The 16994-nt window shown below is 35.0% G+C and overlaps 1 long non-coding RNA gene across 2 annotated transcripts in view; it reads right to left on the reverse strand.

The window, feature by feature from the left end:
- Positions 1-849: 849 nt before the first annotated feature.
- The window catches only part of LOC141501939 (uncharacterized), a 72016-nt gene continuing 55871 nt past the window's right edge, over positions 850-16994 (reverse strand). Inside the window, exons 3-5 of one of the 2 annotated variants that reach the window (XR_012472344.1) lie at positions 2766-2947; positions 1423-2637; positions 850-1156 (exon numbers count right to left, since the gene is read on the reverse strand). This is a non-coding gene — a long non-coding RNA (uncharacterized LOC141501939). Of the gene's footprint in view, positions 1157-1422; positions 2948-16994 lie in introns of both variants that reach the window. The other variant, XR_012472343.1, reaches the window with a different exon arrangement.

Genomic DNA, 16994 nt, shown 5'->3' on the forward strand with positions numbered 1-16994 from the left:
TTGTTTGTGATTATTGCACTGATGGAGTGAGCAAGTCAATCAGGGTTGAGCAACACCCTGTGTTGTTGTTAAAGTGTATAATATTCTTCTGGTTCTGCTCATTTTGCTCAACATCAATTCATGTTAGTCTTTCCAGGCTCTTCAGAAATACCTTCCCCTCATGATTTCTTATAGATCCTTTCAATTTCCAGTTCTTTGCCCACTACAAAAAAAGAGCTACTATAAATATTTATGTACATGTGGGGTTTTTAATTCTTTTTCATGATCTCTTCAAGGTATAGACCCAGTAATGGTATTGCTGGATCAAAGAGTATGCACACCACTGGGCATCCCCTCAATCCCCAGTTCCCCATCACCAGAAGACATCTGCTATAAATATTCCTATACATATAGATTCTTTTCTTCCCATATTTTATCTCTTTAGGAATATAGACATAGCAGTGGCACCACTAAGCCAAAGGATAAGCCTGGTTATCTAGCCTTTTGGATAGAGTTCCAAATTACTCTACAACATAGTTGAATCATTTCATAACTCCAATAATGCATCAAGTCTTAATTTCTTTACATCCCTTCCAAATTTATTATTTTTCTCCCTCTGTCCTAATAGCCAATCCAATAGATATAAGGTGCTACCTCAGTATTGTTCCAACCAGTATTTCTTTCTTTTTTTTTAAATTTGTTTTCCAATTAGATATAATGGTAGTTTTTACCAATCATTTTTTTGCAAAGTTTTGAGTTTTACAATTTTTTCTCCCTCCCTCCCTTCCCCCCAAAAGAAGGCAATCTAATATATACTTTACATTTGCATCCATGATAAGCATAGATCAAAATTATACATGTTGTGAGAGGAAAAAATCAGATCCAAAAGGAAGAAAAAACATTAGAGATAGCAAAATTACATAATCTATAAGACTACTTTTAAAAATTGAAGATAATAGACTGTGGTCTCTGTTTAAACTCCACAATTCCTTCTCTGGTTACAGATGTTATTTTCTATCACAGATCCCCTAAAATTGCCTCTGATTATTGCACTGATGGAGTGAGCAAGTCCATTCAAGGTTGATCATCACCCCATGTTGTTGTTAAGGTATACAATGTTCTTCTGGTTCTACTCATCTCACTCAGTAACAATTCATGCAAGTCTTTCCAGTTTGTTCTGAAATTCAGAAGAATAGAGGATGAGCTGAGGTTGTTCTTATCTTGGTGAACTTACATTAACAATGAAATTACATCAAATAATAGGAGGGAATTTACATCTGATTAGGGCCAATGTAGCTGAGGGAGACCTCAGACAGGCACAAATAACATTTTCTTAATATTTAAACTAGACCAATAGTTCTCCTTCTACAATATAAAATAAGGCTGAACCATTAAATGAGAGTTAGATTTTGGTAGTTTTAAACTAATTTGTAGTGAGTATACCTTATATTATAGCTGCTGGTTACTTGTGTTCAATTACTACCACATGATGCATCATGACTCAGACCTGGGAATTCAGGTATGGAAAGAAAAATAAAGATTTATTAAAAGAAGTTACAACACATAAAAAAGTGATGGGTAAAGAGAGAGACAGAGATAAAAGAAGAGTCAAGCAGAGCTGATTGGGCCAGAGAGAGTCTGAGATGTCTGGCCTGGAGTGGAGGTTCAACATATTTTGGTCTTGTCCAGAGGGCAAAAGGTGAATTTCCTTTCCCCTCACTGGACCTGGAATTCGGTAGAGGGTTGAAGCCTAAGGAGATAAGGATAAAAATTTTATATTAAACAATGAAACAATAGTGGTGGATTTACATCTCAAGGGTGGCATACCTACACTCAAGATTTAACAGCCTTTAAGATTACATATTGTTTCTGGTATATTCATAATTCTCTACAACTTGCCAATTTACATCTCAAGAGCAGGAAACCACCCATTTTGCAAGATTTAACAGACAGATTCTGTTTGTACTACATTCATAATTCTGTAAATCTTTTCCCTGAATCAGTACTATTTTGTCTACTGGATGGAGGATGTTTTGAAGGGGGAAGACACTGGAATTAAGGAAAATCAATTTGGAGGCTATTGCATAATTCAGGTCACTGAAGATAAAGGACCGAATCAGGGTAGTTGGTCGATTGGTTCTTTTCCTTTGTTATGGAACAAGACATTTGAGACAAATTACAGTGACTGATCAGACCAATATGAGCTCAGAATGCTCTACTACAGGTTGGGCACAAACAGTTCATGTGATCACCTGGGGTTATGAGTGATGGAAATTGGATTTAAGTGACATAGAGCTTCACAAAGTCATCTACTTCACTCTTCCAAAGTCATCAATGATTCAAGATAGTAAGACAGAGCCTTAGATGCAGTGGATGACCTCGGTGTCTTCAATGTCTAATCAATTGCTAAGCGTTCCACGGCAGCTGCTTCAACTGGTTCGTGGCTGTTGGAACGAAGTGTTCTCTTCCACCCAATCCACCAGTGGAAGACTTCACATGCTTGGGGTAGACCCCCCCCCACCACTCACCATGAGTTTGAGACTCCCTCAGTTACCCACAACCTGGGTTTAATTTGTCTGCTGAAACCGTTTACCTGGGGTGTGGAGGCTGTGCATGCTACAGCTTCTTGGAGTCACAGGTGAGTTAGGGAAAATAAGCCTGATAGAAGAGGTATTGTGGCAATAAGAACAACACGAATTAGAAACATTGGAGCAATGAAGGAGAAAGAAGAGTCAAAGATGACTTCAAGTTATAAATCTGGGTGATGAGAATGTTGATACCCTCACCTGAAATAAGGTAGTTTGAAGAAAAGCTTGAGTTTGAGCTTGGAGGGAGTAATGAATTCCATTCTTGGATAATTTCAAGATTTGCTGTGGTTAAAAAATTGTCACTTAATGTTCCATCTTTTGATGATTTGGTATCTTCTCTATTCAGCTAAGCTGATCTTTCTGATTATAGAGCAACAAACCTAAACCAATGGACAGAGTTAAAATCTTTCCAGTTGAAATGAATTAACAACTTCTTCATGGCAGGTAAGATTTTAATGAAAGATACAAATTGTGGTTGTTAGGAATGAACACTTTACTTCTTAATAGTTTTTCAGTGGTTGTTTGATAAGAGCCTCATCAATCTCTACTTGAGAATCTAAAATAAACTTTTAGGCTAAAAAAGAAATTAATTAGGTTTTCTCCCTAATCCAAATGCATCATCACTCCATTTTTGTTTTTAAAGAAGCAAGGCTTAAAAAAAAATAATTCAGGTTTGTCATTTTTTTAATATTGGTTTCATTATTGGATATTATTTTTGCACCACCTAAGCCTCAATCTCATTAAAACTTCCCTTATAACAAAGAAAATTCACTAACACAGGGACCTATTCTGCTGCACTCCACTCCACATTTTAAAATTTGTACCTATCTACTGAGAAAAAGAAAGTGCTCTCTTGGACCAGTAACAGTCTTTATAATCCATCAGGATTCAATAGTCATTTAATGGCTTGTTTTCATTGGTTTATATTACATTTGTTACTATATACTAATATATATATGACACATATATAAAAATATATAATAATATATAGGATATATTCACATTAATATATGTATACATATAATTTTCTGCTTATTAAGCTCTACATTAGTCAATACAGTTCTCATACTTTTCTGAGTCCCTCATATTCATAATTTCTTATGCCATAGTAATATTTCAACTTGATTCATGAACCACATGTTTAGCCATATGTCTACTGATAGGTAACTACTCTGCTTCCAATTTTTTACTATCACAAAATGCTGTAACAAATATTTTGGTATAGATTGAACCTTTCTCTCTTTGATTTCCTTGCCCAGTACTAAAATCATTGATTCAAACGATATCAACAATTTAATTTTTTTCACATAATTACAAATTATTTTACAGAAAGCTTGAATCAATTCTTGATTGAATTGAATTGAATCTACCAACAAGGTTACCAGAAAAATGTTCTGATTTGGTGGGGTGGGAAAGGGAAAGGGAAAGGGAAAAGCATAAGTATTTATTTTTTATTTACTATTTACCAGACACTGATGGAGTTCTTCTACAAATATTATTCCATTTGATTCTCACAATAACACTATAAGGTCAGTATTACTATTATCCCTATTTTCTAGTTGAGGAAACTGAGGAAAATAGTGTTTAAATGACTTGTAGTTATAATTGAATTCAGGAACATGAGTCTTTCTGACTTCAGGGCTGACAGTCTATCCACTAAAATCTTAAAAATATAAGGTTAAAATAAAATGACAGAAAATATAGGTTAGACAAAGTTTCCATTCTCTGGAATTTGCCATTAATCTATTGGGGGAGACCATTCAAGTAATGACCACCCCAAGCTGAGGGAGATCAGAAAATTTATACAGCAGCAAGAAGAAGGGAACAGAATATACATGACAAGAGTAAACAAAACCTTAAACTTCCCTGGAGACTATTCTATTATTTGATATCAGAGAGAACCATCCTTCTACAATGCTATTTTGTCTGAGGCAGGTGACATTTTGGGGGGTACCAGGAGGGTAGGGTAAGTGCTCCTTTCCAAGTCTAGTATACATTCCATTACTCACAATAGCTAAGGAAATCAACCTTTGACCAGGAATATAGTTGTAAAAACTTACAGTAATTATTATACTTTGACTAACTGAATGTTATTTTTGCTGTTAAATGTACCATCTCTATGATGACTGGAAAAACATAAAATTTTTATGAGTTGATGAAATGTACAATTCTGTTGACAATTTTCAGAGTCTCTTCTACATTGGATGAACAAGGTAAAACATTGTTGTCATTAAAGCAATTTTTTTGGTAAAATAGAAGAGAATCATATTAGAATCTTCTCAAATGTGAAGATGGATCTTGAGTTGTCTTAGTCAACTTGTAAATTTAACACCAAGTACCTCCAGTGAGAGAGGCTGTAGACCCCAGGTGCAGAATGGTTCTTAGACTATCAGACATGAGCAGTATCTATTTTTTTCCCTACTAATTGGTACATAGTAGATACCTAATGCTTGTTGACTTGACAAAAAAAAAATGAAGAAATGGTAGCAATATTAACAAAAAAGCAAAATGAACAACATTTAAAACAAAAGAATTAGTAAATGAATAAGGTAAAGTTAAATTAAGAAAGTCAAGTGGAAAGTACTTAAAGCACCTCCTTATGTAAAAATCCCTCATCCCAGAAGAGAAGTGGGAATTTAAATCAGCATGTAACCAAGATGTGGTCTAAATTGCCTTATAAGGCCTCATGCCATTTCCAGACAAGATTGTTAAGAAAAAATATTCCAAGCAAACAGAAAAAGAACGTCTGGACAGATAGCCAGAATCCCTCTAAGAAGCAATATAAAATCTGAACAACAAAGAAGCTGAATGTTTTAAGACAGGAGTCATTCATCATTCAAAAATCTGGGAGAGCAAATGAGGAAGATAGAAACCAAGTGCTTCTGGAATAACAAAGGAGAAATTCTGGCCATAAATTCAAGGAAATCTCAAACCCCACTGGAGCATGACATTTCAAGAAATGACCTGTGGGCTAAAGCCACAGAAATTGCCTACTTGGAAAGATTCTCCACCAGTAGAAAAACAGCTTAATGCAAACTGCCAAACTGCTGGTGAGTCAGGGGCAGAATCTTTGTCTGAGAAGGACAACACATTAATCATTTATTCCTGGAGGTTGTTTTTTTTCCTGGTTTTTTTAACTTCCTCTTATTTATTATTCAATTAAACTTAAACTTGTCCAAATACTGGATTTGATTAGAAAAAAAAAGATAGGGGAGGAGTCTCAGAACAAGGAAATGTATGCTGGTAACCTTCAGGCATTGTGAAATATGCCTGGGTTAACTCTCAGAAAAAAGGCAAGGTACACAATATTTGTTAAGGTATCCAGGGGACAGCTGCTGACAACTAGTAATTTGACCAACAGCTCAAAGATACCCTTGATACACAATCAATAAAGGTAATAAAAAGATCTCTGGGGGTGCAAGTGTTGGACTGTAATTGCTTGAAAAAATGGGGATTCCCTTTGTTAAATGGGGATCTCTCATTTAACATTAAATGAGGAACCTTCCAAAGGTGGGAGGAACATTGCTACCTTCATTTTTCTCCGGACTCTTTTACAAAGCCTCAAAGTGAATCAAGGTCCTATTTTTATCATTGTTGTTTTCCTCCTCAGCTTGCCACCCCACTGTCTTCTTAGACTTTCAGTTCCACTGAAAAGCGCACTTATTTTTCACCATTGTAAAGTCCCTTTCGCTTAGCCAAACATTCTGTGAGCCAAATTTTCAGAGGCCAGTCAACAAACATTTATTTAGGGCTTACTATAAGGCAGGCACCAAACTACTTTAGGGAAGGTTTTCAAGGACATTTATAGCTCAGCCTAAGCAAAACATGTTGAGTAGCAGGAGAATTTTAACCCTGAGTCATGAGTAACTCAAGATTCATGGTTTTCCAGTTGTGGGGTGGGACAGGGAAGGAAGAAAATAAGGAGGCTCCTAAAAATCAGTTTTCACACTATTATGAGTCAAAATGTACCCAGTCAGTCCAATTTTTTTTTTACCCTTGGAAGAATCAGACTTTATATTAGGTAACTATTTTCCTTATCATATAGAACTAACAGTACACTATTATATACTGTATATAATTAAAGAATAAAATTTTAAAATTCATCCCTCATTAAAGAAAGATAATAATGAACTCTCACAATATAATAAAAGGTTTCTCATAATAAATCAATATATCTTTCTTGGTACTATCTCAAACCTACTCTTTGTTTTATAAATCTCTTTCCCTTTCTTTATTCCTCCCTCTAATATTTACTCTCCTGAGAATTCAATTCAGCAAACTTTTATGACATGAATTTTCATACTAGTGATTTACATGCTAGCTATAATGATAAAAAAAAAGAACAATCCTGCTCTCAAAAAGCTCACAATCAAGTAGGATCCTAGGAGTTAAAAAAAATGAGCATTATACACAAAATATTTAAAATTTGAAGAAACTAAGAAGTATAGATTGCAGGAGTTGAAAATTGTATCAGAATGATATGCCAGGAGTTTAAAAAGACTTTGGCATTACCTAGTCCTTTTACAAATGAGGAAACTGAGGCCTAGATAGATTTCACCTGTATCGTATTAAATCAAAACTAGAATTCAATGATTATAGTAAACCTCACAGTAACAAATCACATTAATTCAGATTTAAGTTCTTATCTTTGAGATGTGATGTATTACTATTCCCATTTTACAGATGAGAAAAACAGAACCAATGAGGTCAAATTACTTTTCTATAGTCATACAGCCTAATAAGAATGGGAACTGGGGCTAAGCCCATGACTCCTGACTCAGTGCTGCCAGCTTTCCTCTTATTTATAGTCTAAGACTATAAAAGTCTGGTCTTTGATTATCAGGATATATGAAGATATTTTTTAAAATGGCATAAAATTAAAATAACTTTTTAAAAAACCAAGTGAGCATTATATTATTAATAGTTTCATTTTAATAGTTTTTTCAATTATGAAGAATTTATTTTTCCCTCAACTGCCTCCTCCTACTGAAAAGAAAAGAAAAACAAAACCCTTGTAATAAACATACAAGCACAATAAACAAACAGACTGGTCATATCCAGAAATGTTTGTTTCATTCTGTGTACCAGTTCATCACCACTCATGCTTCATCTACAATCATGTTGATTCTAGATCTAGAATCACGTTGATTTGTATGTTGGTCAAAATTCTTACATCTTTCAAAGTTCTTTTGCTCAAGGTAGTTGTAATAATTTAAATTGTTCTCTTGGTTTTTACTTCACTCAGTATCAGTTCATCTAAGTCTTCTCAAGCTTCTCTGAAGCCTTCTCTTTTATCATTTCTTATAGCACAGTAGTTTTCCAATACATTCATATTCCAAGATATATCATTTGATAAACCATTCATCAATTAATGGATACTTCCTTAGTTTTTAGTTCTTTGCCAGAACTTTAACATTTTGATCTTTCTGGTGTAGAAACCCAGTAATGGTTCACACAGTCATAGATTATGCTAAATTGGGCAACTTTGGGGTCAAAATTCCAAATTGTTTTGTAGAATGACTGAGCTATTTCATAGCTTCTCCAGCTGTGTCCCAGTGTACCTGTTTCTCCCAGGCTCACCAACTTTGTCATGTTCATTTTTGTTAGCATTACCAATATGATCAGAGCCAGGTGGAACCTAAGGATTCCCTTTATTTTCAAACCACTAATTATCAGGGATTTGGAGTATTTTTTTATAGCTATAAATAGCTTGAATTTCTTCCCCTGAGAATTTCCCACTCATATCCCTTGACCATTTATCAATTGGGTAATTGGGTAATGACTTTTATTATTTTTTAAATTAATTTTTATTAAAGATATTATTTGAGTTTTACAATTTTCCCCCCAATCTTACTCCCCCCGCCCCATGGAAAGCAATCTGTCAGTCTTTACTTTGTTTCCATGTACCTTGATCCAAATTGGGTGTGATGAGAGAGAAATCATAACCTTAGAGAAGAAACAAGAAGTCTAAGAGGTAACAAGATCAGACAATAAGATATCTGTGTTTTTCTAAATTAAAGGGAATAAGGGCGGCTAGGTGGCATAGTGGATAAAGCACCAGCCTTGGAGTCAGGAGTACCTGGGTTCAAATCTGGTCTCAGACACTTAATAATTACCAAGCTGTGTGGCCTTGGGCAAGCCACTTAACCCCATTTGCCTTGCAAAAAACCTAAAAAAAAATATTATTGTCTAAATTAAAGGGAATAGTCCTTGAACTTTGTTCAAACTCCACAGCTCCTTATCTGGATACAGATGGCACTCTCCTTAGCAGACAGCCCAAAATTGTTCCTGATTGTTGCACTGATGGAATGAATGAGTCCTTCAAGGTTGAACATCACTCCCATGTTGCTGTTAGGGTGTACAGTGTTTTTCTGGTTCTGCTCATCTCGCTCAGCATCAGTTCATGCAAATCCCTCCAGGCTTCCCTGAAATCCTGTCCCTCCTGGTTTCTAATAGAACAATAGTGTTCCATGACATACATATACCACAGTTTGTTAAGCCATTCCCCAATTAAAGGACATTTACTTAATTTCCAATTCTTTGCCACCACAAACAGGGCTGCTATGAATATTTTTGTACAAGTGATGTTTTTACCCTTTTTCCTCATCTCTTCAGGGTATAGACCCAGTAGTGGTATTGCTGGGAATGACTTTTATTCTTAAAAATTTGAATTTATGGGGCGGCTAGGCGGTGCAGTGGATAGAGCACCAGCCCCTGGAGTCAGGAGTACCTGAGTTCAAATCTGACCTCAGACGCTTAATAATTACCTAGCTGTGTGGCCTTGAGCAAGCCACTTAACCCCATTTGCCTTGCAAAAACCTAAAAAAAAATAAATTTGAATTTATTTCTTCTATATCTTGGAAATGAGCTCTTAATAAGAGAAATTTTATGCAAAGATTTTCCCCCAATTAACTTTTTCCCTTGTCATTTTATCTGTAATGGTCATTAATTCATTTCTTTGTTTCTGATATTATGATTCCATATATTCCTTGAGGATAGGAAACACCTAGCTTTGTGATTCTCTTATCTAGCACAATAGTTTGAACATAGTAAATAACCAATAAATTGCATTGCTATGAAAATAATTATAACAAAATAACAGAAAGAAACCTCAGCTATCATCCAGTCTAAAATTTTCAATTTACAGAAAAGGAAACCAAGTCCAAAAGAAGTAAAATTATTTGTCTAGGGACTGGAGTTGATTAATGGAGAAGCTATGACCAGATTGCATTGCTTAGTGGTTTGATTTTCTGGTGAATGTATTGATCAACAGGTAACTGATAAGGATCTACAATATGTCAAGCATTATTATTGGATATTGAGTATACAAAATCTCTAGAATATGAGAACCAGAAAGGACCTCAATCAAAGTTTCTGCCCTCAAAGCTTATATGACATAATGCATGCATGTTGGTCTAGGCTTATGATTTCATCAGTATTGGGAACTAAAGAGAAACCTCTAACAATGTGTAGATCAGCATCTTCTCTGCAATTTATATTCCTAGAGCATTCCTGAGGCACTGAGAGGTTAAATAATTTGCTCATTGATAGCATCAGAAATGAGGCTTAAAGTCAGGTCTTCCTGAATCCAAGGTTAACTCAGTAAGGCTAGTTTACCATTCTATACTGATACACACACATCCAAACACATATCCATATATACATATATATATGCATATATGTATATCTGTATCCATCAATCATCTAGATAGATAGATAGATAAGTAGTCAGACAGACAGACACATAGAGAGACAGACAGACAGACAGACAGATAGATAGATAGATAGATAGATAGATAGATAGATAGACAGATAGACAGATAGATAGACAGATAAAATTTGAGGGCCACTGGGTTGTTCACAGGATAGAATGCCAGACTTAAAGTCAAATCTGGTCTCAGACAGTTAGCAGTTATGTGTCCCCAGGGTAAGTCACTTAACACTGTTTGCCTTAGTTTCTTCATCTGTAAATGATCTGGACAAAAAAATGGCAAACCACTCCAGTTCTTTGTCAAGAAAACCCCAAAAGGGGTCACAGTGTTGGAAATGACTGAACAACCACAAAAAGAATTGAATGGAAATTTGGAAGTGGCCTTGGATTGCCTTTAGGGGAACTTCATCCCACTCATAATGACTTCAAGTTTCATTCTGAAACAAAGGTCCTTCTCTTTAGAGTCAATATGCTTTCACTATTGCTATAATGGTTGTGATTCATAGGATGCCAGTCTCCAAAGAATTAAAATGGTGAGTGATTCTAGGGGGAATGAAGAGATGTACAATCTCTGTGAGAAAGCTGCACTATACTGTAAAGGAAAAATTGTACTGAACTGGTGAGGTATATAATAGTACCAGTTGTATAACAGACAACTAGGTGGCATAGTATATAGAGTTGCTAGGAGTGTGGAAGTCTATGTTTAAATTTGACCTCAGGCATTTACTAGTTATAACACTTTTGTCTCAATTTTCTCTTTGTTACATTGCAATATAAATTTTAGTTAACATTATTAAGTGAGAAAGAAAATGCATCAGTGATAAAGCATAAGAAGACAACCAATGGAACCATCCACATGTGCTCCATTGATATCACATTGGTGTCTGGAGATCTATAGAAGGCTCCCATTGATTTGAGCAGTGGGCCTTACTGTTGTTGATTTATGGGAGGACATGAACAAGAGAAAGTGTAGATGAATTGTGATATTCACATTCTATATTTTAAGGTTCACAAAATGTTTTACAAATATGATCTCATTTTATACCCTCAATAACCCTATTCTTATTTCATAAATGAGGAAACTGAGACAAAGAAAAGCGAAATAATTTGCCCAAGATCTCACAGCTAATAAATGTCCAAGTTTAGATTTGAACTCAGGTCTTCCTGACCACAGGCCTAACACTCCATGCACATTGAAATCATAGGTCTACCAAAGTAACAAAAATATAACTTACTTGTCTAAAGGCAAAGAGATGCCAAGTCATCACTTGATTTCTTCTCAAAAATAAAGTAGAAGTACTGTTTTGATTGTAATAAACATTTGCAAATGTTTAAAGCAACTAATCTGCTTTTATACACAATTAGCTATTATCATCTAAAAATCATTTTTAAAAATCTAGTTGCAAATGTTATCTAATCCTAAGTGCACCAAATAAAATAATTATTTACATTGTTTCTAAAAGTTGGTTTAAGAAATTCTTAAACTGAAAATTTCCACAATTAAACTATTTCATAAGAAATTATTAAGAATCTTTTGTGGGTATTAAAATTGTTCCACCTACAATAAAAGAGACCAAGGCAGAGCTCTAAGCAAATGGTACTTTGTTAAAGGATACACGGTCCACTCTAATGAAGTGGACCTCAGATCTTCCTCATGAACTGAAATACACTATTTTTATAGACTCTAACATCTTGACATTCAAGAAATTATATCAAATGGAGAATAATTCTATTGGTTGACAAATGATGCAAGGCTAGAAAATGCTAGAATAAGCAAAACAATATGTCAATAGGGTCACAGGTAGGAAATATCCTTGTTGACTAGAATGAGACAATTCAGAGCTACAAAAATAAATTGGAATTTTCCATGTATTTGAGTCACTTCTACCACACTGGCTTGGTCACCAAGACAAGGCAAAAAACTAAGGTGGAGGTCCTCTATCTAACTTCCTTTGATTATGCAAGTGATCTCAGATTCACAGCTTTGGGAGCTATTATACAGAGCTTATAATTACTACCCCTATGGAATCATCAGTTAGATTGATACTGATTGAAATAAAGTGGGGTTCCAAATGAATTATTTCTCTCACTTTCCAGCAGTAAAATTCTATTCCAATCACAGAAAGGATAAGAAAGAAATAGATAAATCAATGCAACCAAAACCATTATGTAGTAGGGGGTTTGAAGGCCAGTGTATTGTAGGCAGAACAATTTTCAATTCTTGTCTGTGAGAGCCTCTAGAAAAAGCAAGGTTGTCATTGGCTCAGGAAAGTAAGAGATGACTTTTCTTTTGTCCTTGAAAGGGAAGAAGGTAAACTTTAATCTAACAATACCAGTACTAGACCTATATCCCAAAGACATCCAAAAAAAACAACCAAAAACATGAAAAGGACTATCTGCACAAAAATATTTACAGCAGTTCTTTTAGTGGTAGCTAAGAATTGGAAATCAAAAGCATGAAAAGTTGGGAAATGACTAAACAAGTTGTGCTGTATGATTGTAAAGGAATATCATTGTGCTCTAAGAAATGACAAGCAGAATTCTGATTTCAGAAAAACCTGGAAAGACTTACATGAACTAATGCATAATGAAGTGAACAGAACCAGGAGAAAGTTATACAAAGTAGCAAGGAAGAATTGTGAATGACAGCTCTTCCCAGCATTACAATGATCCAAGTCGATACCAAAGGGCTAAAAATGAAGTGTACTATTCTCCTACAGAGAATGAATTGACATTATTTGAATACAGATTGAAGTATATGCTATTTTTCACTTTTTTCCCATTTTTTTTATTTAAGACTTCTTGTACAAAATGACTAACATGGAAATGTTTTACATGATTGGACTTGTATAACCTATATCTGATTGCTTACTATTTCAGGGAGGAGGAAGGAGAGGAAAGGAGAGATAGAATTTGGAATTCAAAACACTAAAAAAATTTTTAAATTGTTTTAACATTAATTAACATAATTAATAAAAAGAAATATGTACAGAGATATGTAAGTGGATGATAAACCAGCAGTTCATTTGGGAGTCTAAGAAGCTAGACAGTGAAAAGTACAGGTTGCAGAGACCAGTATTCATTATTGACACTGCCACTCAGCAAGAATCACATCCAGTGGTGCAATTCAAATAAATAAACAACAGGTTCTCTGCCCTAATGACTGTTTTAAGTATACAAAAAGATATACCAGAAGGCAGTTTAATATTTCATGCATTCAATACTCAAATAAGAACAATAAAAGAGATGCACAAAACTAGATTTTGTTACTGTATTTCCCCATGTATAAGACGCACCTTAATTTTGGGACCTGGAATTTGAAAAAAAAGTATTAAAGTTATTGAACTCAAATTTTATTCATCATAAAATTCACATAACTCCTCATCACTGTCAAAACTCCCATCCATTAACTTGTCCTCATCTGTTTGATGATGAATCACTGTCATGGGAGAGGCACTGACCGCTCTCTTGTCTGTGTTCTGGTCTGTGATTGACCACAAATGCTCCCTGGGCAAGTCTGGTGCATGGATGCATGCTTAGTCCATTCTGTTTCATGAACCTGAAGCACCAATTATGTCCTCCTTTGAAATCAGTAACTTCTTTTTCATTAGCAATTTTTAAAAAAATTTATTTAAGGCTAAGTGACTTGCTCAGGGTCACATAGCTAGGTAATTATTAAATGTCTGAGGTCAAATTTGAACTTAGATCCTCCTGAACTGCAGAGCTGGTGTTCTAACCATTGTACCACCTAGCTGCCCCCAATCAGCAGTTCTTTTGGTCTCATGCTGAACCATCTTTGTGGACACAGGAATTCCAATGACCCTTTGCTCTTCAATCCAGCTCCTTAATTCCTACTCTAAAGCAAGCTATTTGACTGACTTGCCTCTCATGGCCTTCTTCTGCCTGGGCGTTATCAATTTCTTTTTTCCATAGCCAGTCTCAGATTGTTTTTCAGTTGGAGGAGGATCAAACTGATATTCAGCAGCATGATTTCCATTCACTTTTGCAAACCGGATCACTTTGAGCTTGAATTCAGCACTGTATGAAAATCTTTTCGGAACCATTTCTGGGCAGAATGTGACAAAACATAGCCTAATATACCAGTAATAAATGCAAAACAATGAGTGCAAAGACAACAAGCTCAAAAAAAGCAGGAAATGCAAGTAAAAAAAAAAGTCTACAACCATTGTATAAGATGTTCCCAGTTTTTAGATCCCAACTTTTTTGGAAAAGGGTGCATCTTATTCATGGGGAAATTAGGTAAATTACTCACAGTAAGCAAATGTATCCTTATGAGTGAAAGCAGTCACGTGACCACGACAGTCAGTGATGAAATATATGCAGAACCAAAACTCATTCTACCTATTCTAATTCTTTTTTTCTTCTACTTCCATGGCTTCGAAAATGGGCAATAAGATAACCCTTGAAATCTATATTTCTATTGGTTCAGCATGTCCCAGCTTCCTATTGGTTTCACAGTTCAGGTAACACCAGCACACTTGTAATATCTCAGGAGAATTTGGGGCATAACACAAAGCAGAAATAAATGACAGCTTGTCACCCCCTAGTTGTTTTACACTTTCTCTCTTTACATTATATATTTGTTTACTGAAATAACAAAAATGAGAGAATTAAAATGTAGTATTTCATCAAAGGTATAATGAGTTTTAAGAAATGAATAAATAAATATTGCAAGTATCATTCCATCAATTTTTTTTCACCTGTGGATGGAATGAACATTACTATGGGTCCTTAGAAAACACTGTCGCAGAGATGAATGTTAAAAAGAGTAAAGAATGTAAATTTATGATTTCCATATTGAATGGCTACTCAGGTGCCCACCTTAGAGAGAACCCTGATTACAAGTGCCATTTTAACAACAGATTCACAGTTCAATATAAAATTAGGTATTGGTTCAAACTAGTGCAGATCAGTTGAATTCCACCACTAATCACAGTTGATCCACTCTCTTTCTGCCCAAGAGGGCAACTATTCAATCCAAGGTTTTCCTGTTCTTTAGAATCCTTTTCCACTTTCCCTTTTAATTAGTACAAATGTTGGTTTAGATATAGATAAGATTCGCCTTAATTTCTTCATTCTTTGTGACTAGGGAGCTGCAAAAAGAGACAGAAAATGTAGCAGAAAAAGTTATTTCCTACCTGGTAGTTTGGAAGAGTCAGGAGCTAAAAGAGACCGAATCATCTATTTTTATTATTTTGATAAGCTCTAGGTGTAGGATAACAAATTCCAGGAACTTGCAGCTTATGATTCCTTCTTGAGTCTAAAGTAGTTAAAATTGGCAAGGAAAGGAGGCTTAATACGCAAGGGAGAAAGTCATCAGTCCCATCTCTTGAAGAGGAGGAATGAATGACATAGGTGAATGAAAAAGTTGGGAAAAAATTACTATCCTCCAAGGGTAGGGACCATTAACTAACTCTGAGGTCTTAAGCCTCAGAGACTATCATTACTGCTCTCTCCCCCTTGAAGAGATCTGAGAGGAGCTTGATCACCATGCATAGTTCTCCCTTGTGATCACAGAGGCACAGAAGTGAATATGCAAATTTTATACCAGGCAAAGGATATACTGAATTCACCAATGAATATAGAAAAGCAGTAGTGCTCTTATTTAAAATAGTTTCATGTCATTTGAATTTAAAAAAAAGTTTCTTTCCATTCACAATCCTCTCACAAACAATATATCTATTTAGTGACATCCGTCAGTATGAAACTAACTTTAGGAATCTAAAAAAGGTAAAGTATTGACTAATGGATGGATTAACCAACAGGCACATTTACTCTATTATTTTTCAGTCATTCTTATTGTCTTTCTTTAAAAAAATTCAAGGATATACATTAAATTTTAAATAAAGAACTGTCAGATTTAACAATGAAAACAGCAGGAATATAGAGAAGTGTGACAATACTTTGAAGAAGAGGGCCTGTAAATAAAGACATTGGAAAATTCAAATGACTGGCAAAAAGACACTTAGACCAAATTCAAGGCCCTTGGTATAGGTATTGAGCCAACATACATCAGGCACTTTGCCATCTACCACTCATCATTGAGGGAATGCAAAGGTAATCAGATGAATATTCTATTATCAAGCTAGAATGGCATATATAGAGGTTCTGAAAGAGTTATTTTTTGTGGTTTCATGTAAATGAGTGCCTAAAGTACAGCTCCAAGAGTTAGACATCTGGGCAGCTAGCCATAATGGCCACTTGGCCATTATCTCAATGTGGACATTCCTGAGAATTTTCAGAACACATACTCTCAGGTACATGCTAAGGTAAAGAACAAAGCCATGTTCAAACAAAGATTACAAAGTCACATGAAAACACAATCTTATGAAACTTTCCTGCAGTTATGCAATCCATTTGCTAAGTAGAGTGCTGAAAATACTCTCCCAGTGGAATGACTGCCTCAGAGTATAAAACCTGGAGCATTACTGGCATTTAAAAGAATGATAAAGTAAATGTATCATTAACATATCAAATCAGAGGACTAACTAACAAAAGAAAGTATGCATGAAGTAATCAATAAACATTTATTAAGCACCTGTTCTATTCCATATATACTATTCTGGGTGCTGGGGAAATGAAATGAAACAATATTCACTACAACAGGACTTCAAAGGAGATTACATTCTAATGTGAAAGAGCAATATATAATGAATCTGGAAAGATAGATCAGGGCCAGGTTGTAAAAGGATTTA

This window comes from Macrotis lagotis, chromosome X (assembly GCF_037893015.1).
Source record: "Macrotis lagotis isolate mMagLag1 chromosome X, bilby.v1.9.chrom.fasta, whole genome shotgun sequence".
NCBI classification, from domain to species: Eukaryota; Metazoa; Chordata; class Mammalia; order Peramelemorphia; family Peramelidae; genus Macrotis; species Macrotis lagotis.